The following is a 25757-nucleotide window of genomic DNA, read 5'->3' as shown; positions in this document are numbered from 1 at the left end:
GAGAGCTCCTGTGGGTCTTTTCTCATTGGAGGGAGGTCCCGGGGCTTCGGCCAAGGTGGAAGATACCTGCTCTGCCAAGGAAGCCTCCAGATTCATATCCCAGATTTGGAACAGAGGAAGCTGCCTTATACCGAGTCAGACCCTTGGTCCAGCTAGTTTGGTATTGTCTACACTGACTGGCAGTGGCTCTCCAAGGTTTCAGAGTGGGGTCTCTCCCAGCCCTACCTGGAGATGCTGCCTGGGATTGAACCTGGGACCTTCTGCATGCCTGCAAAGCAGATGCCCTGTGGCCAATGGGGCCAGCTAGCTCAGCACTGCCCACACTGACTGGCAGCAACACTCCAAGGTTTCAGGAAGGGGAGTTCGCCAGCCTTACCTGGAGATGCTGCCAGGGACTGAACCGGGAGCCACGGCATGCAAAAAGCAAGGCCTTACCACTGAGCTATGGGCCCCATAACCTCACGGGAATATCTCACAGCAGGAAGTGCTCAGAGGAAGTCGCCTGCCCAAATGCAAACCAGTGCAGACGCTGCTCAACCAAAGGGACAGAGGCACACAGGGAGCTGCCTTCTACTGAGTCAGACCCTTGGTCTACCTAGCTCAGTATGGTCTACACAGACTGGCAGCGGCTTCTCCAAGGTTGCAGGCAGGAATCTCTCTCAGCCCGATCTTGGAGATGCTGCCAGGGAAGGAATTTGGGAGCCTTCTGCATGCAAGAATGCCAAACGCTCTTCCCAGAACAGCCCCCCCCCAGGGGAATATCTTAACAGTGCTCACACATGTAGTCCCCCACTCAAATGCAAACCAGAAGCAACCCTGCTTAGCGAAGGGGACAATTCATCCACGTGTCCGGGTGCATAGGGGGAAAGCTGTGGCCGTGGGGTGGCATGCATTCTGCACACATCCAGAACATGCTTAGGGCTGCACACTCCAAGCGAGGGTTGCTGCCTTCCCAACCAGCTCTAGGGTCAAGGCCCTGCAACAGGCGACTCCAGCAAGCCAGCCAAGGCACGCATTTCCACAGAACACCACACACAGTCTCAAGAACCCTATTCCGAATACCAAGTGGGGAGCTGCATTTGTTTACAGAGATCAGCACTGAACTCACGGCTGGCTCTAAATCGTACCAAGGAACTTTCCCCACGCCCAGCTCTAACTCCACGTATTTTCCGAGCCGATCCAGATGAGAAAGTGGCCTGCCCATCACCTTCTCTCTGGCCCCAATCCCCACCCCCTTCCCTTCAGACCCAAACTGGCTGGCTAGGCCAGTGGGACCAGCGGGGAGAGAGAAAGAATCCCCCACCCTTTCCCCGGTGCCTCAACTAGGATGAAGGGCCCAAATCATGATTCCTGGGAAATGTCGGACGCTGGGGAAGGGAAGGGAGTGATGATCTCCCACCTTCCCTCTCCTCATGCTTGGACTGGAGGGCAACTGCCCTCCCGCAGATGTGGGTAAGTCAGGTTTCAGGAGGCCAGGTCTGGGCGGATGAAAACAAGGCGAGGTGGAGGAGATTTGTACGGTCTCTCTCACCATGCAAGCTGGGAAAGAGTGCAGGAGCATCATCGCAACGCTCACTTCTTCTCCATGTGCTGAGCCTCTCCTGCCCTCCAAGCTCATATTTGGGCCCAAGCTTTGCCCAGATTCACGAGGTCTCCGATACGAAACCAAACGCATCTCTCTCAGTAAACCACAAGCAGCCTTACAAGGGCAACTTCATGCTGGCTACCAGAAACCCGACTCTCCAACTGGAAGGCAGAGCGAGGATCTACCGTCCAGAGTAGCCACCTTTCTGCCTGTGGAACATCTCTAGAAACCCTGTCAGGATCTGAGCTGCTTCGGCAAAGAGACAAATGCAGGAGGAACCAGAGAAGAATGCTAACCAACAGGGACGGGGGCGGCGGGGGGACAAGTACACCCATATGCATTCAAGTGACTCATCATCACTACACCTCTCCCCACCAGCATCTAAAAACCCATCTTCACTCTCTTCCTTATACACAAAGACAGTCACCACACACCCTCTTTCACGGCACTGTCGTCTTCCCAACCAGAAATCAGCTCAGACTAGCAAGTGTAGCAACCGCTGCTCCAAATGGGCGATTCTTGGCATCAGGGTTTATTTACATCTATATGAAGCCATTTTGTCCACTCAATTAGAGGGCTCAAGATAGATACAAATGCTTTCCAGTAAGACACACACACATATATATGATGTGCCAGAAAGGCTCCTTTGAATGAATTTAATGTCAGCCACAAGAAGCCCACAAAAAAATTCTTAGAAGAGGTTTGGGGAGGTTGCTCAGGCTCTGACTTGGGCGGATCTCCATAGGAAGGAAGTTCAAGAGCTGTGAAGAAGCTACCCAGAATGCCTGTGTGCCTTCAAGGTTCAGGACAGGCACACAGACACCAGGAGAGCAGAGAAGCCAACAGGACATGGATTATAAACATACAGAGAATATGAACATATCACCCTTGGCTGCTGAACAGGCAATGGCGACACTCTAAGCACAACTCCTTGTGGGTAAGCAAGACTCTACCAGAAAATACACTGCTATCCGAATGAAACACCTATAAAGTTGTGTTTGTTTGAAGCTAAAACCCAGGATCAAAACTCAACAGCTGGGGCATCAAGTGGCAACCGGCATGTGTGAATCGCTAACTAGGACCAAACACTACAGACAGAACCTTCACATCCCTTTAAAACACAATCCTTTTCAAGGGGGTTGTTTCACACATTCAGATGCGAGTCATGATCAAGGGATCACGTGCACGTGTGAAAAGGCTTTAAAGGGGGGGGAGTAACCCGACGGCACTGGGACCATAAGGTGTCGTTTCTCCTGTAGCGGGAGCCAGAGAACACTTCTGCACAGAATAAACCACCTTGTTTTTTGCTTCTTTTTTAAACCCAATACTTTTTTTAAAAAACTGTAGTTGAAGTGAAGCTCCGAATAAATACGGTTTCCTTCTTCGCCGCTGCTCTCTATCATCCATCTCCTCCCTACTGGTAGCCTTCCATATTCCGAATCTGCTGGGGGGAGGTGCGGGGGGCGGGAGATCCTTCCCGCTTCCCACCCCCCAGAAAGGAATATTGCGGCTTGCAGAGCGAAAGCAATTAAACTACTAAAAGCTGCCTAATCCAATTGCAACTTGGCCAGCTAATGAGATCCTGTACTCCGCTGCTTCGCTCGGAAAGAGATGACCCCCCCCCCTTCATTAGGTAATGCAACATCAAGCGATCAGTCTTTTGCTCGCCCCGAATTAAGCCACTCCGGAGACGAACATGACGTGACCTCTACAGAATATGCAAGTTATTCAGATGCACACAATTCGGATGCGAGCTATCAGAGAAGTTGCATCCATAGAGAGAAAGAGATCTACGGAGGAGAAGCGGGGGGGGGAGAACTCTGGCTCCCTCCCCCGCTTCCTTGCCTTCTTCGCGTCAATAAATCCACACACGGATAAAAGCCTCTCATTAGATCTAGCCGATTGATTCCTATTCTTTCGCATCGCGTTAAAAAGCCAGCAACAAGAGAGAGGGAAGCAGATTGGGGGGGGGGGGCGCCTTCCCTGCGAATGCATGCAATCGAAAATGCAGCAGAGGAGGGAGAAAGAGGCCAGCAGAACGAGGAAAAAGGAAAACCGGACACTTGTATCTCTCGCCTTCTTCATGGGAGAAGAGAGAAACCTAAAAGAGGCGGTGTATTCTCTTTGCTCGCCGCCCCCCCGCTCCACCGCGGCCAACTGCCACCGTAAATATCAGCAGATGAGAACTTCCAAATTTACGCAACCACATTTGGACTTTTTTTTTTTTTTTTTTTTTTTGCAAAATCCTTTGGGGTGGACCATGTTGCTGGGTTTCTTTTTTCTTTCTTTCTTTTTTACTATTAGTATTATCATTATTGCAATGAAGGGCTCTCTCCAAACAGGATCCAACTTGCCACCTCAAAGGGACGCCTCTCCTGTCACGGACTGGCGGCGCCAGGCATCCAGAAGCTACGCGAGGGACCACCATCTCTCTGTAGTTCAAGCCGTGCTATTTATTTGCAAGGCGGAAGGATGGAGAGGGGATGGGGGGGGAGAAGCGGGGGAGGATTCAGCCTGCGCTCAATGGCAACCTCTTCTAATTGCAGCAACTTTAGTTGGAGGCGTGATGGTGGCGGCGGATTCTCCGCTGCAACCTCGGGTTTAATATGGGGGGGGCGAGCAAAGAAGAAGAGCTGGCAAACGGGGGGGGTTGCTGGCATTCCGATAAGGGAGCGACACCCGACACCCCCCACCCCCGCGCAGCTCCCCTCCCGATCTCTTCCTCTCCTCCCCCCCCCCCCCACACGCCCCGCAAGGGCTCGATCCTGCCGTCTGCTGCTGCTTACCTGATCTTTGTTTAGCAGGACTTTAAGAGCTTCTTCCAAGACGAGGTAGCAGCCGAGCAGCTGAAGTTTGCCATCCCTTGCCGGCGGGGGGTGGAAAGAGAGAGGGGCGGGTACAGAGAGGAGTGGGGCGGGGGGCACAACAATCGCTGCCTCCCCTCCCCACCCAGAGCTCCGGGAAGTTGCAGCGCCGCGAACGCCTCCGTGAATGCTCGGGGGGGGGCGCTTAAAAAAAAGCAAAAGCAAAAGCAGCTCCCCTCCCTCCCCAAAATAATGAGGAGGAGGAGGAGGAGGGCGATAATAATGGAGGGGGGGAGAGCCCCCCTCCCGGCTCGGCCGCCGGAACTATTGCAATGGCACAAGCGTCTCCCGGGGCCGGCGGTGCTGCAGGCGAGGAGAGTCCCTTGCAGAGACAACGCCGCCGCCGCCGCCGCCTCCGCCGGGCATCCTCCGGACTCCGGCACGCGCGCCTCCCTCTCCCGGGCCCGAGGGCAGCCGCCGCCGCCGCTGCTGCTTCTGCCTGGCGTCGCCTTCCCTTGCAGCAGGGCTGGGCTCGCGCCGCTCCGGCTCCTGCAGGGCTCGCGCGGGAGTGTGTGTGAGAGCAGCGGCGGCAGCAGGCATGGCGAGAGTTTGCGCGGAAAAGGAACGCGGGCGGGGGGGGGGCAGAAGGGGGGAGCGAGGAGGACGGCTTGCCCGGCTTTAAGGAGGCCCCGCACAGATCCCGGCGGGGGGAGCCAGGCGCCCTCCCGGACCTCTGCGCCCAAGAGGGGGCATTCAGACGTTACGACCAGGTTGTAAGCGTCCGCGCGCTTGCTTGACGGGAAGGGCCGGTTCACGCGTTCTGTGCTGAGACTCCTCCAGGCAGGGGTGTAGCTATAAATGAGCAGATGGGTTCAAAGAACCCCGGGGGCCCCAGCTCCTGAGGGGCCCCCAGCTCCACCCACCAATCACAAGAGAGGAGAGCTGGTCTGCTGGTAGCCAGCATGACTTGCCCCCTTAGCTAAGCAGGGTCCACCCTGGTTGTATATGAAAGGGAGACTAGATGTGTGAGCACTGGAAGAGATTCCCCCCTGAGGGGATGGAGCGGCTCTGGGAAGAGCAGAAGGTTCCAAGTTCCCTCCCTGGCAGCATCTCCACAATAGGGCTGAGAAGATTCCTGCCTGCAACTTGGGAGAACCTGCTGCCAGTCTGTGAAGATAATACTAGATGGACTTATGGTCTGACTCATTATATACGAGAGCCAGCATGGTGTAGTGGTTAGAGTGCTGGACTAGGACCGAGGAGACCCGAGTTCAAATCCCCATTCAGCCATGAGACTTGCTGGGTGACTCTGGGCCAGTCACTTCTCTCTCAGCCTAACCTACCTCACAGGGTTGTTGTGAGGAGAAACTTAAGTATGCAGTACACCACTCTGGGCTCCCTGGAGGAAGAGTGGAATATAAATATAATAATGATAATAATAATAATAATATAATTATAATGATTATAATTATATAATTTAATTGATTATAAATATAATTATTTATATTTTTAATTAATCCATATATTTAATTCTCGTAGACGTGCCTCAGCCTCTGTGGGGATGTGTCCCAGCAACCCAGCTGATTGGCTGGGCAGCGGAGCGGAGGGACACACCTGATTGGCTGAGGCGCGTCTCAGTGGTGGAGGACAGAGGCGGTGGCCGGCCCAACCGGTCTGTGGGGGCAGGAGGGGAAGACAGTGGGGGGGGAAGCAATGACGGTGGGGAGGAGACGCAGCTGGGCCCAGAAACAGAGACTGGGGCAGAAGATGTGTGTGTGTGTGTTTGGGTGGGGGGAGATGTAACTGCCGGCCCCAAAGAACGCACAGATGCTCTGTGCGGGTCGGCTAGTTATAAATATAATAATAATTCTTATTATTATTATATGGCAGCTCCCTATGTCCCACCCCTCCCTATTTCCTTCATTATCTCCCTCACTCCAAGGGGCCACCGAGAGAGGGGGGAACACGGGGGCCCCTCTCTCCTAGCTAGGCCCCTGTCGTCCAGCTTTAATGAGGCCCCGGACAGAGCCGCGCAACCGTGTTTCTGAGAGGTGGCGTTCAGACATTACGGCCGGGTTGCAAGTTAAAAAGTTCGGTTGCAGGCCTTTACGTGCTTGTTTGGCAGGAAGGGCCGGTCCCCACGCTCCGTAGGGTAAACCCGGCTGGGCCCCCAAGCAGTGAAGGTTGCTCCTCTCTCTCAATGCTGCCTGCAGGCTGGCCATTCATCAGGTAGAGCTGTGTGAGTCCTGGGTGGGGGCAGGAGAGAGAGGAGCAACCTGAACTGCTCCTTTGACGACCCCGTGGCTCCTTAGGATGAGCTGCTACTGGCCCAGATCTGTATCTGCAAACACCGTCTCTTCTTTCTTCCACTTTATCCTCTCCGTCTTCCCAGGGCAACACGCTGCGTCTTCTACCCCACTTCCATTTATTCTCACAAGAAGCCTGTGAGGTAGGGTCGGCTGTAGGAGGGTGACTAGCCATAGTGATCACCCGAACATCATGAGAAGAGACAGGAACTCAGGTGTCTTCAGTCATAGTCCATTGTCTTAGCCACTGCCAGGAGCATAGCTATAATTGAATGGGGGGGGTGTCCCTGGACCCCTGGGGGGGCACTGGTCAGGCAACAGCTTACTCTCCACTCCCCCCTTCTCCCTGACTCACTGGCATGCTCCTCATTAGAGGAGCATCTCGACTTCCGGCCAAACTAGCCACCAGACTAGTAGCCACTGATAGACCGGTCCTCCATGAATTCATCTAAGCCAGGGTTTCTTAACTTTGGGGCCCCAGCTGTTGATGGACTACAACTCCCATCGTCGCCAGCCATGTCCATTGTGGCTGGGGAGTTGAAGTCCATCAACATCTGGGGAGAAGAAACCCTGATCTAAGCCCCTCTTAAAATCATCCAGGCTGGTGGCCATCACCACATCGCATGGCAGACAATTCCATAGATTGATGGTGTGCTGTGTTAAAAAAAGTACTTCCTTTTGTCAAGCCAGTGCTAAAAGTCTAAAGGTAAATGCCCGGCCTTCATTTTCATGGGATGACCCCTGGTTCTAGTGTTGTGAGAGAGGGAGGGAATTGTGTCCACTCTCTCTACTCCATGTATAATTTTATACACCTCTGTCATGTCTCCCCTTAGTCGCTTGTTTCCAAACTAAAAAAAGCCCCAAATGCTGTAGCCTCGCCTCATCAGGAAGGTGTTTTTAGATGTTAAAAAAAATATTTCTGAGCCAGGGAATTGGGTGTGCAAGTGTGCATACGAAAGTGTCTGCATGCGTGGGGACTATTTGCATAGGAGTGAGAGAAAGGGAGTGCCCAAAATGTGTTTTGCTTTTCAATTTCACCCTACGAACACGACAAATATTTCCATCCCACTTTTCAGCAAAAGTTTCCCAAAGCAGTTTGCATAGAAATAAATACAGTAAATCAGTAAATGAGATGGCTCCCTGTCCCCAAAGGGCTCACACTCTTAAAAAGAAAGTGCAAAAGAGATCCCAGCAACAGCCACTGGAGGGATGCTGTGCTGGGAAGATCCAGGGAGGGGGAAGGCTAATCTTTGGCAGGGGGGCCGAGGCTCAGCCTTGTACACCCCTGGACCACACAAGAGAGGCCAGAAATAAAACCTGGACCTTCGTCACATATTGCATCATGGATTTCTGGAATCCGTTGTTATGGGAAGTCGTGAAGGCCGCTAGGGGATCTGGCACATTCATGGAGGATAAATCTGTCCATGGGCTCCCAGTCTTTTAATAGGAAAGCACATAGGAAGCTGCCTTATACTGAGTCAGACCCTTGGTCCATCTAGCTCAGTATTGTCTACACAGACTGGCAGCAGCTTCTCCAAGGTTTCAGGCAGGCGTCTCTCCCAGCCCTACCTGGAGATGCTGCCAGAGATTGAATCTGGGACCTTCTGTGTGCAAAGCAGATGCTCTACCACTGAGCAATGGCCCCATCCCTGCAAAGACCCAGAACCAAGGGAAGGCTAGGGCTGGCTTGCCCTTGCTAAATTTTTCTCTACCCCTCCCCCCCGTTCACCCCTCCCAAACAAATAATTTTAAAATAACTGAATGTTGCTTGCACATAACTCTGATGGGGGTCAGATAAGCTGCCCCCCTCCCTACTCCCTTGTTGGCACCGCTTAAACCTTTAGACTTTTAGCACTGGCTTACTCGAGGCACCTGGCTGTCCCCTGTCGGAAACAGGGTGCTCGACTAGATACACTTTTGGTCTCATCTAGCAGGGCTGCTCTTATATTCTGCTGGACCTTTTGTATGCAAGGCACAGAGCAATGGAGAAGCCACTGCCAGTCTGCATTGAAAATAATGCACTAGATGGACCAGTGGTCTCACTCAGTATAAGGCAGCTTCCGATGTTCCTATGTTGCTCCTGAGGGTAGGACTAGAACCCATGGGTTGAAATGACAAGGAATCCAATTCAGGCTAGACATTACGAGGGATTTCCTGACTGTAGAGCTATTGGACAGTGGAACAGCCTGCCTCATGCAGTAGTGGGCTCTCCTTCCCAGCAGGTTTCCAAGCAGAGGCTGGACAGCTGTCTGTCAAGGATGGTGCCGCAGTTTCCTGTGCTGGGCAGGGGGTGGACTAGAAGACCTCAAAGGTCCCGTCCAGCTCTAAAATTTTGTGAAACTCTCTTTTGCAGCTGATCATCCTATGCACGTAGAGTCCAAAGAGTACGGTTAAGGATGCAAGTTTCTGAGCTACGCCGAACTCTTCTTCAGATTATCGCATACAGATTAATCAGAATTTTTCATTAGACACCAATCTCCATCATGCTAATCTCACCCTTTTGTAAGTTCTTCCGAGGACAAGCCGCTCCCTGCTCGCAGAATGCCTCTTTGCCCAAGACGGAACTGTGTAGGAGGCTCATTTGCAGGAGAATTTCTGTGGTGGGCTGGCACCCATCATGCCGCTGCCGGAGACCAAACAGGCTTGCCACGAGAGCTCGGAGGATTAGTCAGACGGCTGCAGAAGGGGAGGAGCTCAGTGGCAGAAATTATAGATAAATTTAAATTTCTTATGGCATGCGTTGGACTGTGCACATATGCAGCTTTCACGCAGCCTACATCATTGGCTGTGCTGCTGTGATGTCACGGAACGTTCATGAATGTTTTAGCCGCTGAGGGAAGGATTCTGGAGAGAATGTTGGCTACCGGAACCGCTGCTGTGAGGGAACTGCAGAGGTCAATTCGATGGGGGGAAAGTCTCACGCGGGACTTAAGGACAGGAAAGGACTGTTTAGTGTTGATGGGGAGGGGTCCCACAGGAAATGGAATTGGGGGAGTGGGGGGGGTGCTGTGATGCTGGGAAATCTAGAGCTGAATTTCATATATAAGTACCCAGCAAGATTTTGTGCAGCACGTTTTTGTTGGTTCAGAGCAATGGGTGCAATTATTCACAGACAGAGTACTCCGAGTCACAGTAGCTAAATGGAGCCCCCATATTCAAAGGCAGTATGCCTCTGAATAGCAGGTACTCGGTGCAAATAACAGGGTAGAGCTGCTGCCTTCATGTCCTGCTTGTAAACTTTCCAGAAGTGCCTGGCTGGCTCCTTGCAGTGACTGGAAAGGGAAGGGTGGGTGAGATGGACCTTTGGGCCAGGCCAGCCAGGTGCAGTTCTGCCCTCTACTGGTTGACTTTAGAACTGCAACCTAACATGCCATAGGCCCGACACCATTTTGACGCTTTCGGTGCATCAACTAATTACAAAAGAAATACTTTCTTCCTCCTTATTGATGAGAAAACAAAACCATCATTAGTGGAGCTGCCATCCCCTGGTTAAGTGTATGCTACCAATAATGGCAAATTAGCGTCTATCTGGTAATAAAGAGGGAGAAAGAAACTGTAATTAAAAGCAATTAGCAGAGAAAGACGAGCACACAATAATATAGCGATATCCTCATAAATGCAATTAATAAGTGTGTAATGTCGGGACTATCCAGGGATTAATATATGCAAATGCTAATATGTTGCATCTGTGCCGGAGAGGAAATGTCCCATAATAACTCTAAGCAGATAAGCGGCAATTGGACCTGGCTGTGGTCACAATTAAGGTGCACGCATCTCTTCTGGTCTGACTATGCATTTAGAAAGATTAAAAAAGGACCATTATTTCATCTTTGCACAAAGAAGGTGGCAATGCTTTGCAACGCTATAATCTGTGTCCTGTTGCTCAATAACAGAAGCAGAAGACATGGCTGGCAGCAGGAAGGTGCGCTCCAAAAGTCAGCGGGAGCGGCTTGTCCTAAGGACCTGGGGGGGGGGGCGTCAAAGGAGACACAGCTGCCTCTCCTTCCCGGAGCTCCGTTTGCTCCTCTTTTCCCATGCCCCACCCCCTCCCCAGTGTCAATGAGAGCTGCGCTGCCTGCAGACTGGCCATTAACCATGTGCAGCTCTACCTGATGAATGGCCAGCCTGCAGGCAACGTGGCTCATGTAAACTCTGGAGAGAAATGGGATGGGATGGGAGAGAAAGGAGCAACCAGAGCTGCAGGGAACCAGAGGCAGCCGGGCTTCATTTGGCACCCCCCCACACACCACCAGTGAGCCACTACTGAAAGCCAGTGGCCCTGCCCCCCTAATTTGTCACATGGCAAATTTCGCCCCCCTCGCCTAGGAGCAGCCAATGTGGGCTGGGGGCGCGGACGTGTGGGTGTCACAGCCCTCTCTCGACACTGGGATGCTAATCTCAATGACAAATCCCTATTTGGGGCAAGATTCTAGCCAAGGTTAGGGTGTTAGGGTGGGTTTCCTGATCCTTTAATGGTGGCGTTGAATGAATTTTGGCAGATGCAGCTTCTCACCCTGTGCCGTACAGGCTAGTGCTTCCAAAGCTGCTGTTTTTCCAGCTGCCACAGAAATCCTTGGGAGATCTGTCCTCATTTTAATCTGCTCACCAATCTTCTCTGATACTAGTCTGGGTTACTTTGAGGCTTCATTCTGCTTAGAGAAAGAGCCCCTGGTGGCGCAGTGGTAAAACTGCCGCCCTGTAACCAGAAGGTTACAAGTTCGATCCTGACCAGGGGCTCAAGGTTGACTCAGCCTTCCATCCTTCCGAGGTCGGTAACATGAGTACCCAGAATGTTGGGGGGCAATATGCTACATCATTGTAAACCACTTAGAGAGCTTCCAGCTATAGAGCGGTATATAAATGTAAGTGCTATTGCTATTGCTATTGCTAGAGCAGGGTTCTCAGACTTAGTCCCCTTCTGTTTTGGGAACACAACTCCCATCATCTCCTGCTGCAGTGGCCAAATGAGGGGAGTTGTAGTCAAACATCATCTGGGGATCCAAGGTTGAGGACCGCTGGCTTAGAGTCTAAATGGAATCTTCATATAAACTTGAAGATTAGGTAAAGTAAAGTAAAGTGTGCCGTCAAGTTGATTCCAAGTCGACTCCTGGTGCCCACAGAGCCCTGTGGTTGTCTTTGGTAGAATACTGGAGGGGTTGACCATGGTCTCCTCCCGCGCAGTATGAGGTGATGCCTTTCAGTATCTTCCTATATCGCTGCTGTCCGATATAGTACCAGCGGGGATTCGGACCGGCAACCTTCTGTTTGTTAGTCAGGCATTTCCCCACGGCTCCACTTAAGAGGGGTCATAAATCTCGGTGGTAGAGCAGGTACTTTGCAGGCAAAACCTCCAGGTTCCATCACTGGCATCTCCCAGTAGGGAAAGATCCCTGCTGGGAACCTTGGAGAGCCACTGCCAGTAAATCCTGGGTGCCAGTAGGGAACCAGGGAGACTAACTGTGCAACTAAATACAAGGCAACTTTATAGGTTGCATATTAAATAAGGTTTGCAGAGATTTCAATTAATTTCATTTTCTTAAGGGTTCACTAAGATGGTGACATTCTGACCCTTCTTTGAAAATGAGATTCCTGTGATGTCAGTGGGATTTACTTAAAAGTAACTATGCAAGCTTAGAAGATAGTATTAAGATGGTGTGGGTTTTTTGGGTGTTTTGTTCTGTTTTTTAGTCTAGGATCTGCCCCCTCGTGGCCATTAGTGGAATATCCTTGTCCACTGGAGAATCAAACCTTCATTTAAAGCACTTACTATCTCTAATTTTTGATTGGATTCACCCGCACGACCGAAACCTAACCTCTTCCTTGTCCTCTCTCAAGTGATGCTTTCTGTCGCCTATACAGAAATTAAAAGGTTCCCAGCAGTGCATTATGAACCAATTAATGCAAATTTCCATGGCGCCACGGATCAAATTTAACCGTGGCCGCACAAAAAGGTTGTAATTAGAATAGCATCCATGATTGAGAAGGTTATAAGACAGAGCATTGTGGGAAGGAGTGAAAATTAGGCCTGTCCTTTAAGGCAATAATAACTAGTAATATTTACACACCTCTTTGACAATCAGAAACATAAGCCTTCACTACATTACAGAAGAATTTTGGAGACTGTGTCAGAAACTGGCGGAAAGAAACCAGCCGGAGGACCTTGAAAGAGGATAGTAGCTCTTAGACTGTGTTCTGGAGAATTGTGAAATTATTTTTGAATGATTACTAGGGGTTCTTCTTTGAGAAGATCAGTCATGGCAAACATCTCACAGCTGATCTTCCTCTGCAGTGACAGAAAACAACAGCAGATACTAAAGGTTTTGGTTAAAACCAAAGCCCTGTGGGATTTGCTTTGAGTAAAGTCAAAGTTCTTTATTGTGGTACTTGATCAGAGTACAACTGTACTATTGCACTCAATATGCATGGTACAGTATGTCTGTCAATTGTCATAGTCACATTTAGATAAAATAAGTTTACCCAAACTGGGAGCACATCCATACCTAAACGACAGCAGGAGCCTTCATTATCATTACTTCACGAATCTTATATGCAGTGGCACAAAATTTGGCAACACGGCAGGTAACGCATATACTCTTTTCAGTTGCATAAGAATTCATTGATCTTCCCTGCAAACCCTCTAAAAGGGGTAAAATCAATTTACCTTGTGGGATGCTATACAAGTTGCAACAAAGTAAAATATGAGCCAAATTTTCAATTTCATCTGATCCACAGGGACACGTAGGTAGGTGATAGGGTGTCTTTTTATATCTCCCCTCCAACCAAGCCGATGGAAAAACATTATAACAAACTAAGGTGAAAGCTCGCCAAAGTGTTGGACATGTCAAATTATAAAAATAGCTTGCTGGAGTTAAAGTCGAGGTAACCCACCAGTTCTTAATAGAGTTAGGGAGTTTACTTCTCTCTTCTTTTTTAGTAAGCCGCATAGTTAGGATTGCAACCAATATTTCACGGGATCCAGGGAATATGATGTAGGGAACTCTCAGGGAGTGGCCACTAGTTTGGATGGCTTTAAAAGGGGATTAGACATATTCATGGAGGACAGGTCTATCAATGGCTCCTAGTCAATGGCTACTATAGGCCACCTCCAGCCTCAGAGGCACGGTGCCATTAAATACCAGTTGCAGGGGAGCAAGAGCAGGAGAGAGGGCATGCCCTCACCTCTTGCCTGTGTGCTCCCCGGAGGCATCTGGTGGGCCACTGTGTGAAAGAGGATGCTGGACGGGATAGACCTTGGGCCTGATCCAGCAGGGCTCTTTTTATGTAACTCAGGGACCATTGGTCTGCAGCTCACTCATGCCACCAATATATGGGTGTTCCCAGGTGCATCCATTTGTCCCCTAACGATAGCCATGCATTTCTCACTGCCCACGTCCTTCATAAAACTTGGTAGAAAAAAGGAAAGGAAAAAGCAGCAGGGGGAGGGGGGTAATCTCCCAATGAAACCATAAAAGGGGGAAATTGTTTTTCAAGTTCATCTCCTTTAATGGGGAAAGTAATAAGCACTCAGCACTCAACAGAAGCATCTCAACAAGTCACTTAAAGGAAATTTACGAGGCTTTGTCCCTCCTTTCCCCTGGCATTCCAGTCAGAGTATTGTTGTCCACAATGTGTCCTGCAGTTCAATTCAGAATGGATTTCAGGGAGTGGAGCGCTTGCAAGAAAATGGTATCAATATGACTTATTTATTTATACAACACCAGTAAGATGAGCTTTGTGTGACAGAGCCTAGAAACAAAGGGGGAAATGGCTTGTCCCTGCCCTCAAGGTGCTTACAGTCTAAGATTTCACCAATGTGGGAGACAGCGAAGGGAAGGAGGACAGAGAGAAGCAAAATGCAACAGTGCATCCTCTGGACATCATTTCACTGGGGGATGAAAACTAAGTGGCTGAGCAAAACACTTTGCCCAAGAAGTGGCTTTTGAGGAGAGGTTTGGAGCAAGAGATAACACGAGTCCCAATTTCACAGGTGCAAGAAGAGCGGCAATATGACCTCTGCTTAGATGGAGGGCTTTGCTAAGGATCCATAGACACAGGTGCTTTTTATACCTCTTACCCACCAATGGGGTCGGAGCAGGAAGCACCAGCCAATCAGGAACCCAGCAAAGCAGGGCAAAGTTCAGCACCATAGACAGCTCCCTATTGACAGACGCTCATGTGGTGTTTGAATAACTGGAGACCCAAGTAAATGTGCCTGTTTCTGTGCTCATTACCTCTTCACTACCTCTCACATGCACCCATTCACACACAATCATCATGTACAGATGCGCAGCCACTACTCACACACACACACACCATTCACAAAATGCTCTCTCAAACACAGCTCAATAGCTGCCCTCGACTCCGTACTGAACCCTTTCCCACATACAGCCCTGTCTGCACCTGGGCCTTACATGATGGGACAGAACACTTGGAATGTTCATAAACATCCCGTAACACCTCAGGAACTGAGCCAATGGCTGGGGGAGGTTTCATTTTAAGTGAAGCCAGCCTTTTCAGTCAATAACGACAGAGGATTCAAAGCCTGTATTTACCTCAAGGTTGGGTTTTCTTCCTTTTGTCAAGCATGTCTCATTTGCAAAGCAAATTGGCAACACCACTGTTTCCGCACATCTGCATGTTCTGTGCTTTAATGTGATATCTCATTTCTCTGCAGCCCCCTAAAAGGTCATCCAAAGCTGGCTTTGGCATTGCAAATAGATAAACAGGTAGCATATTAACTATTTGTTGATGAGGTAGATGGAGCAGTGTGTGGGGAGAAACGTGTTCAGCCAGTGTGTGTGTGTGTGTGTGTGTGTGTGTGTGTGTGTGTGTGAGAGAGAGAGAGAGAGAGAGAGAGAGACACCCCAAGACTCTGTGCACTTGCTATAGTGTTGTTGAAATCAATGCAGAGGTTCCATTTTTAAAACGAGACCGGAATGCCTCCTCCCATAATTATAAGTTCAGCTTGGACAACTTGTTCAGCCTGAATAAAAATATCGACAAGGGCACAGATTTATCTAGACTCTTACCGGGCTGTTCGATACGTCAAGCCAGAAGGTTGCTTCACCTTAAGGCTGATTAGCAATGGGGTTTTTGTGTTTGTTTTTTTAAACACCATTAATTTACAGAGCAACAGCAGCTTCCCTTCAGCAGGCATTTTCACTGAGATCTCTAAGCATTTAGGGAAAGAAGTATGCATAAATGTATGCAGGCATGCAGGGAGGAAATATGGACGCAGTAACAGGTGGGCAGTTCCAGAGAGCTCCTCAGGTGGGGCTGCTTTGTGGTTCCTAACCTTAAGCCAGAAGTGGCTTGTCCTAAGGAGCCAGGAGAGCACCAAAGAAGGCCGCTCAGGTTGCTTCTCCCTCTCCCACTCCGCCAAAGAGTCGTCCTGCCTGCAGGCTGGCCATTCATCAGATAGAGCTCTACCTGATGAATGGCCAGCCTGCAGGGAGTTCAGGGCGGGAGAGAGAGGAGTAAATGGAGCTCTGGGAAGCACCGGTAGTTGTGCCTGCTTTGGGACCTCTCCTTGTGCCACAGGATGAGTTGCTCCTGGGGAGAGCCACACGGTACCTAAAGAACTGCTGCCTTCCAACTGAATCTACCCACTTGATGGGCTCTGCTCCACCTGCCAACGCTTGCTGAATCCCATTTGTTGAGGACATCGGACAGGGCCTTCTTGATGATGACCCAGAGTTTACAGAGCTCTCTCTTTCTCTCTCTGATGGAACCTGCAGGGCTCCCTGGTTCCCAGTCTTTGGGAGGGAACTGAAGAACACCCTTTGCATTCAGGCCTTTGGCCATTGAGTTGCTGTCTCCCGGTTTCCTTTGAGCTGGTTTTGTAGCTGTGTCTCCTGGTTTGGGGTTATCTTTTAATGACTTTTTACGGTTGCTTTAATTCATTTGTCATTTTTAATTTGTTGTTTGCTGCCCAGGGTTAGGAAAAGAGGAAGCTGTCGTATACTGAGTCAGACCATTGGTCTATCTAACTCAGTATTGTCTTCACAGGATAGTAGCGGCCTCTCCAAGGTTGCAGGCAGAGGAGTCTCTCTCAGCCCTGTCTTGGAGATGCTGCCAGGGAGGGAACTTGGAACCTTCAGCTCTTCCCAGAGCGGCTCCATCCCCTGAGGGGAATCTCTTCCAGGGCTCACACATCAGGTCTCCCATTCATATGCAACCAGGGCAGACCCTGCCTAGCTACAAGTCATGCTTGCTACTCCAAGACCAGCTCTCCTCTCAATAGAGGAGACAGGTTCCAGGACAAAGGATGGTGTATAAATGCAAAGAATGATAAATAAATATGAAAACAGATGCTCATGGCGGGATGGTTAGAAGCTGATTTTTCATTTATTTTAAGGCAGTTGACTCACCAGCAGGGCTCACTTGCATGGAGATTCCGGGATAGCTCCTCTTTGCATGACCAATGCTCCCTGTAACAGAGATCCCCCGATGTTGCTGACTACAACTCCCATCATCCCCAACTGCATTGCAGCTGGGGGTGATGGGACTTGTAGTCAACAACATCTGGGGATCCCTGCTACAGGGATTCTCTATCCCTCAGTAGAAGCAAAATGCACACACCCTCCAGCTCATCCTAACAACCACCGGAGCTTTGAGGTCATGCCTGTTGAATGTCCCCAACTGGAGAGTTGAAGGTGTGCCCTCCCCTTCCCTGTTGGTTGAAGTGTGTCCTCCCCTTCCCTGCCAGCCTCCCGTCTCCTTTCCTGAATTTAAAAAAAACACCTTCTTCATCATTTCCAGCTGGGGAGCACAGAGATTGCAGTTAAAGCCACAAGTCCCATGTTCCACGGCAGAGACTACAAGTCTCCACGTTCCCCCCCTGCAACACTCTTTTCAGGATGGGGGCACACCTGGGTGATAGGGAAGGGTAGTGTGTGGAGGTGTGGTGGAGATACAAGCAACCATTTTTCGTCGGGGCCACTCAAAGGAACCTCAACTTGATCTGAAAGGGGGCCAGACTTTTCCAAGCTCCCCCCCGCCGCCTTAAATCTTGAACCACAGTGTGTGTGTTTTCCTCTCATTAATCAGGGTGCTTTTTTGACCCAGGGCCCCCCACAAGTCCCAAAGCATCGAAAAGGCTGTCAGAAGCGCGAAAGGGCGCGACAGCTGTTCTCCGCCCCCACATGCCTTGGAGGAAGATGGAGTGTAGTGAACATTTACCAAATTCTCGACAACTGGAAGAACAGCTGGACAATAGACACAGTGCTGCGAAGAAGGGAAGCCAGCTGCTGCTCTTCGGGTTTGTTTGCATTGTGTCCCCCCACCGAAGAAAGGGGATTGTTTTTTTCCTCCAAAAAACACTGTTTTGGAGCTAGCTGGCAGCAGAGAGAGGGAAGGGAAATGCGTGTGTGGATGCAGTATCTGTAGGTGGCCATGATGATCTTTTAAAGGCAGCATCGAGCCCAGACAGCAGGGAATGTGGGCTGGGATTTGTCTGGCCTCACTCTATTGTGGAACTCCCTTCATAGGAGACTCTCCAAAGTCTGAGCCTGAGCATTTTGGGGGTGGAATTTCATAACGCCTTCCTGTCCAGGGCTCAGAGTTAAGGCTGCAACGGGGGCTTATTTTCACCAATTTAACAGGACAGATTTGCAAGGATCTTGAATGCAGGTAGTTACATAGGAAGCTGCCTTGTACTGAGTCAGACCATTGGTCCATCTAGCTCAGTATTGTCTATAAAGACTGGCAGCAGCTATTTCAAGGTTACAGGCAGGCGTTTCTTTCAGCCCTTTCTTGGAGATGCTGCCAGGGATGGAATCTGGAACCTTCTGCATGCAAAGCAGATGCTCTAGGGAATGTATTAAAATGAATGACAAGGAATGCCTGCTGAAAAGCTAAAGGGCCATAGGAATGCATGGATTTTCCAAATGGCCATTTGGAAACCCAGCCTTTTCTCCATTCACTAGAAGAGTGCTTATAGAACACAGGAAGCTGCCATATACTGAGTCAGACCATAGGTCCATCTAGCTCAGTATTGTCTTCACAGACTGGCAGCAGCTTCTCCGAGGTTACAGGCAGGAGTAATTGAATAAACAAAGAATAAGAAATGAATGGTCTACAAAGAGGAGAGACTGGAAGCACTTGATAGGTGTGACCGCTAAGTGGGTATTCGGGTCAGAATGAAGAACCAGCTGAGAGGTGTGGAGGCCACTGGAGATTCTGGGGGAGCCCCAGCACAGAGAGGTAAAAGGTGTGCGATCACGAGGGGGGGGCAGGCGGAGGGGGCTTTGCCTTGTCTGGAAGGTGGGGAACCAGCCACTCCGGGGCATGCCCATTCCTTTACCCATCCCTCTGTCTGCACAGCCGTTTGCCTGCTGAAGTTGCTGGCGGATCTCCCCGGTTGACTTATCGTGGATGGATTTATCATTCTCCTCAAGCTCCCGGTTACTGTAGCAACAGACACTTCTACACAACCTTTAACTAACAAGACGAGGCAGGCGAAAACAGGTACATGTTAATGACGTTGGCCACGGAATTGTTCCAAGATGTAAATGTCCATTGGCAATGTCGGGGCCCTTCCGACAAGGAATTAAAACTCAGCACCATCCTGAGCGACGCCTGGCCTTCTCTGTAGATGGGAAGGACGTGGAGCACAAAGGGGAAGGAGAGATTGCATAGCCCTGATGATGGGATTCAGAAGTGTGGCATGCTCAGGCCTGGTTCAGGACTGCAGGTAATGCCCTTCGGATGGTGGCCCTGGCAAAGGCGGCCCTTCCATTAGGCAAGGTGAGGCGGTTGCCTCCGGCAGCAGGTTAGTGGGGCGGCAGCAGGGCCAAAAGATTCCCCAGCCTCTGCCATGGGAGTAGCTCTTCAGGATGGATCTGACCCTTGCAAGCTTTGTAAGACGTCCTCTCCTTACGCTCCTTGCAGGAAGCTTAAGGAGAGAAGAGGATTCTGCTGCCAGGCTTCCCGCCTCCCTGCCCCCACTGCCCGCAGCCAGTTCCAAATTTTGAAAGGGTCCCTTTTAAAAAGGGGGTTCCACCACCCTGGCCACTGGGTCAGGCCCTTGTGAGCACACAGGAGTGCCCAGCATCAAACAAATGGCAGATTCTTCTACATGATCCCCACCGCACATTAAGGTCATCTGAAGAGGTCCGTCTCCAGTTACCACCGGTATGTCTGGTGGCGACTCAGAGGCGGGCCTTCTCTGTAGCTGCTCCTGGGCTGTGGAAGGCACTCCCAGTAGAAATCCGTAACCGGAATTCATTGCTGGCCTTGAGGAGAGCCCTTAAAACCTACCTGTTTGGCCTGGCCCTCCAGGGTTTTTAATTTGTTGTAAAGTGTTTTTAATTGCTGTAAATGTTCAGCCTGGTTCTCCAGGGTTTTTAACTGTTTAATTGTTTTAATTGTTAATTAGTTTTATGCTGTGTTTATAGTTTTGTTTTTAATTGTTAATTGATTTTAATTGTTTTATTTTTGATGTAAACCGCCCTGAGCCATTTTTGGAAGGGAGATATATAAACCGAATGAATGAATGAATAAGATATAATCAGGAATAGAGCAATGAGGAAAAGGTGTCACTTGCCGGTGATGGACAGACGCTTCTGGGCCCGATTTGTCCTGGTGCTTTGCCAATAAAGCGATTATCCTAAAGGGTTGGGAAATAGTGGTGACGGGTACCTAAAGTAATGCCTTCTTCCATATGGGGTCCCCCACCAATAAACTCAAGTCGTCACCTGAGTCCCTGTCTTGGAGGTCTGGACTGCTGTCGGGTTAAGTGGGTGTCATTTCCCAGTGCATTCTGGGAAGGGAAATTATGCCAGCCAGGAGACAAGCAGCTCTTCTCCAATGCTGCTGCTGCTTACAGAGACGGCAACTTTTCCAGTTCCAGTTCAGCAAGGACGCTGCTGCACCACCATTGCTGCCCCCTTGTAAACCCCTCCCGGGTTTTGCAACAGCTTTGTGCCCCCCGCCTCAAAAGAGGACATCTATAATCTTCCTTCTTCCCCAAGTGGTGAGTAGTTCCAGAGGCATGATGGGGTTTAGAGTCTTTCAATGGGAGAGCATAGGGGACTGTGTGGAAACATAAGAACTTAACAAGCTTTGCTGGATCAGGCCCAAGGCCCATTAGTCCAGCACAGGAGCAGCTGATACTAACAAGTTGTGGGGGGGACACCAAAGGAGGTACAGCTGCCTCTTCTCCCCAGATCTGTTTGCCCCTCTCTCTCCCACCACCTGCTGCCTGCAGGCTGGCCATTTGTCAGGTAAAGCTCCGTGCTTAGCTGCCCAGCTCTAGCTGAAGAATGACCAGCCTGCAGGAAGCGGAAGCAGCTGTACCTCCTTTGGTAGCCTACCCTCTAGCTGGTTCGGGGCATCAGTTCCTGGTACAGCATCCTGTTTCACACAGTGGCCCACCAGATGCCTCTGGGAAGGCCACAGGCAAGAGATGAAGGCATGCCCTCTCTCCTGCTGTTGCTCCCCTGCAACTGGTATTTAGAAGCATCTTGCCTCTCAACATGGAGGTAGCCTATAGCCGTCAAGACTAGTAGCCATTGATGGACCTGTCCTACATGAATTTGTCTAAGCCCTTTTCAAAGCCATCCAAGCTGGTGGCCATCACCACATCCCCTGGGGGAGAGTTCCACGGTCTATAGACTGCAAATCTAATCTTTGCTTTATTTGCAAACATACAAGCTGAGTATAAGTGGAGGCAAACAGCAGACACCCCTACAAGGCAACAAGCCCTCTGCCTACCTCCAATCTGAGAGAGAGAGAGAGAGAGAGAACACTTGTACCCAAAAGGTGCCTCCAGCTGAAACATCACCCTCCACTTTTCCCAGATGGCAAACTGCATTTTGGCTCATACACACGCGTGCAGTTCTACCTGGCAAATGGCCAGCCTGCAGGTAGTGAAATAGAAGGAGGAGCCACTGAAGCTGCTTCCGGGAAGTAGGGGTGTACACAGAACCAGGAAGCCCGGTTCGAATTGAACCAGACTCCAATCGAACCGGGTCTGGTTTGATTCCATGCATCTTGAGCCGGGCTCCAGCTCGAGGCCAAACCAGTCCGGAGGCCTCCTGGGAATGCTACTGCAAGAAAGTTTCCCCTCTCCCCACCAGCCTCCCCCTGGTTTTTTGAGCCGGTTCAGTCCATTTTGGGGTCTTATCAACCCTCTCCTGATTTACGGCAGCCATTTTGAAGGCTGCCATGCATGCACACTGGCTATTTGCACCCCCAAAAAAGACCAGGGGAGGCCAGAGGGGGAGAGGAAACCTTCAGAGACACACATACCCTGCGGCCAAGACAGCACCACCCCAGAGGCCTCAAGACCCAGCTGTAAGCTTTTTAAGGGAAAACCCCTATTTATTTATTACGTATAGAACCCCCAAGCCAGCCCAGGTGGTTCAGCTCAAAGTTGAACTGCCCTGTTTGGCTTGAGGGTGAGCCATTGAACAGGCCCGGTTCGATCCCAAACCGGCTCGACCTCGAGCTGGTTCAGACATTCCTACCGGGAAGCAGAGGCAGCTGTGCTTCCCTTGGCTTGTTAGAACCAGCCGCTACTGGTCCAAAGCCATGAAGCAAGTTGGGTTGTCTCTGAGAGGAGAGAGAGTTCACCAGGCCATGTGAAGCCACACATCCAAACATATACTCAGGCTCTTCTTTGCTTTATGAGTGAAGACTGGAAATTAGAAGATTCTACAAGAGGAAACAGGGCTCTGGAGCAAGAAAGTCGCCATAAATATTCATGGCGATTAATATACATGAGAGCCACAAAGACGCTGCCTAAGCTTTCCGTGGGAGTGTTATCTTTTCTGCTCCTCTTTGTGTGTGTGTGTGTGTGTGTGTGTGTGTGTGTGTGTGCCTCCCTTCCCTTAGCAAAATGTTTTATGGGGAGGAAAATACACCCGACTTTTTTTCAAAGCAACAAACCAAAAAGCTTCTCCTTCTAATGTTTGGGAAAATAGGCCTCCCAATCCCCCACTGTGGAACAAAGCTTAACCGCGTGGCCCCATTTACGCGGCTGGAATGGAGCACCTTGAAGCGCCAAGAAATGAAAGCTTTTTTTTTTCCCTTTCTGCAAAAAAAGGACCTTCCGTCGCTGTTTCTCAGGGACACAAAAGCTCTGATTTCTATCTTGAGCTGCTCCCGCAATGTCAGAGAAACCGATTTCAGAGGAAACATGATAGCAAGGCGGAGAATGACCCCTGCACCTCCAGTCCACATGCCTTGCCTTCTTCAGTGACACCAACCACTCTCCTTCACTGCCCTTTTTGCTCAGAGCTTCCTCCCGGAACAGCGACATAGACCCCAACATCGGCTGCTCCTAACAAGCGAGGGCACCGAGGCAGGAAGGCAGAGAGAGGCACAACTGCAGCTGCCAGGAACCAGAGGCAGCTGTGCCTCTTTCGGCACCCCTGCCTTGTTCATCAGGACCAGCTGCTGCTGCTGCTGGTGGAGCCCTCTCGTTCGTTCCTTCTCTCATTTTCTCCAAATCCCTCCTCTTCCATGAAGCCCTGAGCTCAGCGGTGGATTACTTGCTAGTAAGTGCACATAATAATTCAGCTCTGCATCTCATTTCCAGCCCAAACAAGCCTAGAACTGCAGACAGGGCTGTCATTAGGGCAGGACAAGCCGGGCAAGCACCTGGGCCCCACCCTTGTTGCTGCCATTAACATTAACTGGAGAGGGGGCCCTCACTGGCCGATTGGCCCCAGACCCTGCACCCCACCAGGGCTCTCCAAGGACACCCTGACTTCAGAACAACATTTGCTTAGGTTCACCCCGCTTACCTTCGCCTGTTTCCCTTTTGCTTTTGCAAAAGACAACAGAGAGCCAGCATGGTGTAGTGGTTAAAGTGTTGGCCTAGGACGGGGGAGACCTGAGTTCAAATTCCTGTTCACCCATTGAACTCTCTGGGTGACTGTAGGTCAGTCACTTCTTTCTCAGGCGTACCTACCTCACAGGGTTGTAGTGGGGAGAAACATAAACCTGTATACCACTCTGGGCTCCTTGGAGGAACAGCAGGATATAAAAGTAAATATATATATTTACAATCTCTTTTTGAAGGTGATGGGATGAGGGGAAAGTCACTTCTCCCTTCACTCACAAAAACCAGCAGCATACCTTGGTTTTTACATTATAAATCAATCAGCCTGAGCCTGCTAAACTGAACCAAAGGGTTTTTTTTTTTAAACTACCCCCCAAAATAGACCAGCCAGCCACTGAACAGCAAGAACAATCTTGGTGGTGGTTTAAGTCTCCATACTCGGTGAAGGACTTCTGTGTGCACACACCAAAAGTCCATGGATGTTTCAGCATGAAGAGAGACAGGGATTGGGTCCAGAAACCCTTTATCGAGTGGTTATCACAACTCTAGCCTTTAGAAAAGAAGGTGGGAAGAGGGATGGAGATCGGACCGGTTCCAGAGACCAAGTCACAGGGAGGGACTCCCCTCACTTGCAAGCATTTGCAGCATGATTTGGAGTTCCAGATTGAAACCTTGGCCACCAATCACCACAGTTAGCTGTTATGTCTGAATGCAACCAATGAGATACTCCTGACACTCCTTTAAAGAGTAACCACCTCATCTTTTCTCTCCAAAGTAGCACATTAGCATCAGGTGTTTGCTTTTCAAGAGAGTTTTTATTTAGTAAGATGCCTTTGTAGGAGGAACATAGAGATTTTGCTATTGTTTGATATACTTACCAACAAGAGAACAAAGATGCAGTCCATGTGAGTGTAAATTTCTGGTGGATGCCAAACATTTTTTAAATCTTAGTCTCCCCCTGTTATCCGATTCTAGAAAAGTTGGTGTGCCATTGGATAGTTAGTTTTAGTCTTGTATATTATTGATTTATGCTGGAAACCTCTTCTAGAGTTATTAAAAAATATGTATGGTTTGATACTTACATCTTGCAAGTAAAGTTCTTTGTCAACGATTTTTAGATAACCAACAGGATTCTATAGTGATGATTCAAGCTTTGCATATGGAGGTTTGATATATTTTGTATATCTTCGTTTTTAGTTCTTCCAGTTATGTATGTTTTAGTCATGACTATTTACTTGTTATGTGTTTACAGTTGCCTCTGAAGAAGAGCAACGCTCAAAATGTGTTGGGCCTAAAATAAGGACAACATCAATTTGCTCAGCACCTCTGGTTTCTCTTCGCGCTTCATTCTGTCTGGCTTAATCAAGTCCACGAAGAGCAGCCCTCCCCATCTTTAGCCAAACATGCCCTTCCCCAGAGCCATCTGCAAAAACAATCTCTAAAAAGGTAAGAGGGCCAGATCCACTCAGCCCCCCCTCCTCCTGTAATTCAAGCATTGCCTAGGACTGGGTCTATCAGATTATTTATTTTTTGAAACTTCTTATATACCGCCTTCTCCAAAGACTCTACACAGTGAAAACAACAGAAATATCAACAACAATCAATTTTTTAAAAAAATTCTTGAAGGGCAGATGCCTGGCAAAACAGGTGGGTCTTAAGAAAGGCCTTAAAAGCAGCCAGGGAGGGGGCTGAGCGATTGGGCAGGGGAGTGTTCCAAGAAGAGGGAACTTCAAAGATTATGCACCTCTTGCTCGATTTCGAAGGGTGAGAACAGGCTATAAAAGGATCCAGTATTAATTTCATTCAAAGGGGATCCCAACCGTACTGAAAAGGGCATTCATGAATATTATAGACTGGTAGAACTACAAGCTCACTGCTCAGGATTTAGCCTCTCATCTATCAAGCTCCCTTCTTTTGCTCTCTCCACACTTCAGTGCCGCTCAGCTGAGCATGGCTCCTCCTTCCACAATTAAGCGGTTCTTCCAAGGCAGGGGAAGGAAGGCTTTGCGTTTGGCCTCGGGGGTCCTAGAGAAGTAGCAGCACCTTTCTCCTTCCCTTCATCAATCAGACTTGACTAGAACTCCAGTTTGATTGGTTTGTTCGTTTTTGTTTTGCTTTTTTACATTTTCTATCCTGCTCTTCCTCCAAGGAGCCCAGAGCGGTGTACTACATACTTAGGTTTCTCCTCACAACAACCCTGTGAAGTAGGCTAGGCTGAGAGAGGAGTGACTGGCCCAGAGTCACCCAGCTAGTTTCATGGCTGAGTGGGGCTT

General features: G+C 49.7%; 1 protein-coding gene across 9 annotated transcripts in view; it reads right to left on the bottom strand.

The window, feature by feature from the left end:
* ADGRB2 (adhesion G protein-coupled receptor B2) overlaps positions 1-4704 on the bottom strand; it is a 190123-nt gene extending 185419 nt beyond the window's left edge. For 8 of the 9 annotated variants that reach the window (XM_053267528.1, XM_053267529.1, XM_053267527.1 and 5 more), the window contains exon 1: positions 4372-4503. The gene's annotated coding sequence lies outside the window, so the exon portion shown is untranslated. Of the gene's footprint in view, positions 1-4371 lie in introns of all 9 variants that reach the window. The other variant, XM_053267535.1, reaches the window with a different exon arrangement.
* Between the last annotated feature and the right edge of the window lie 21053 nt (positions 4705-25757).

The sequence above is a fragment of the Hemicordylus capensis genome, chromosome 7, assembly GCF_027244095.1.
Source record: "Hemicordylus capensis ecotype Gifberg chromosome 7, rHemCap1.1.pri, whole genome shotgun sequence".
Lineage (NCBI taxonomy): Eukaryota > Metazoa > Chordata > Lepidosauria > Squamata > Cordylidae > Hemicordylus > Hemicordylus capensis.
This window is presented reverse-complemented; position numbering and strand designations above follow the sequence as displayed.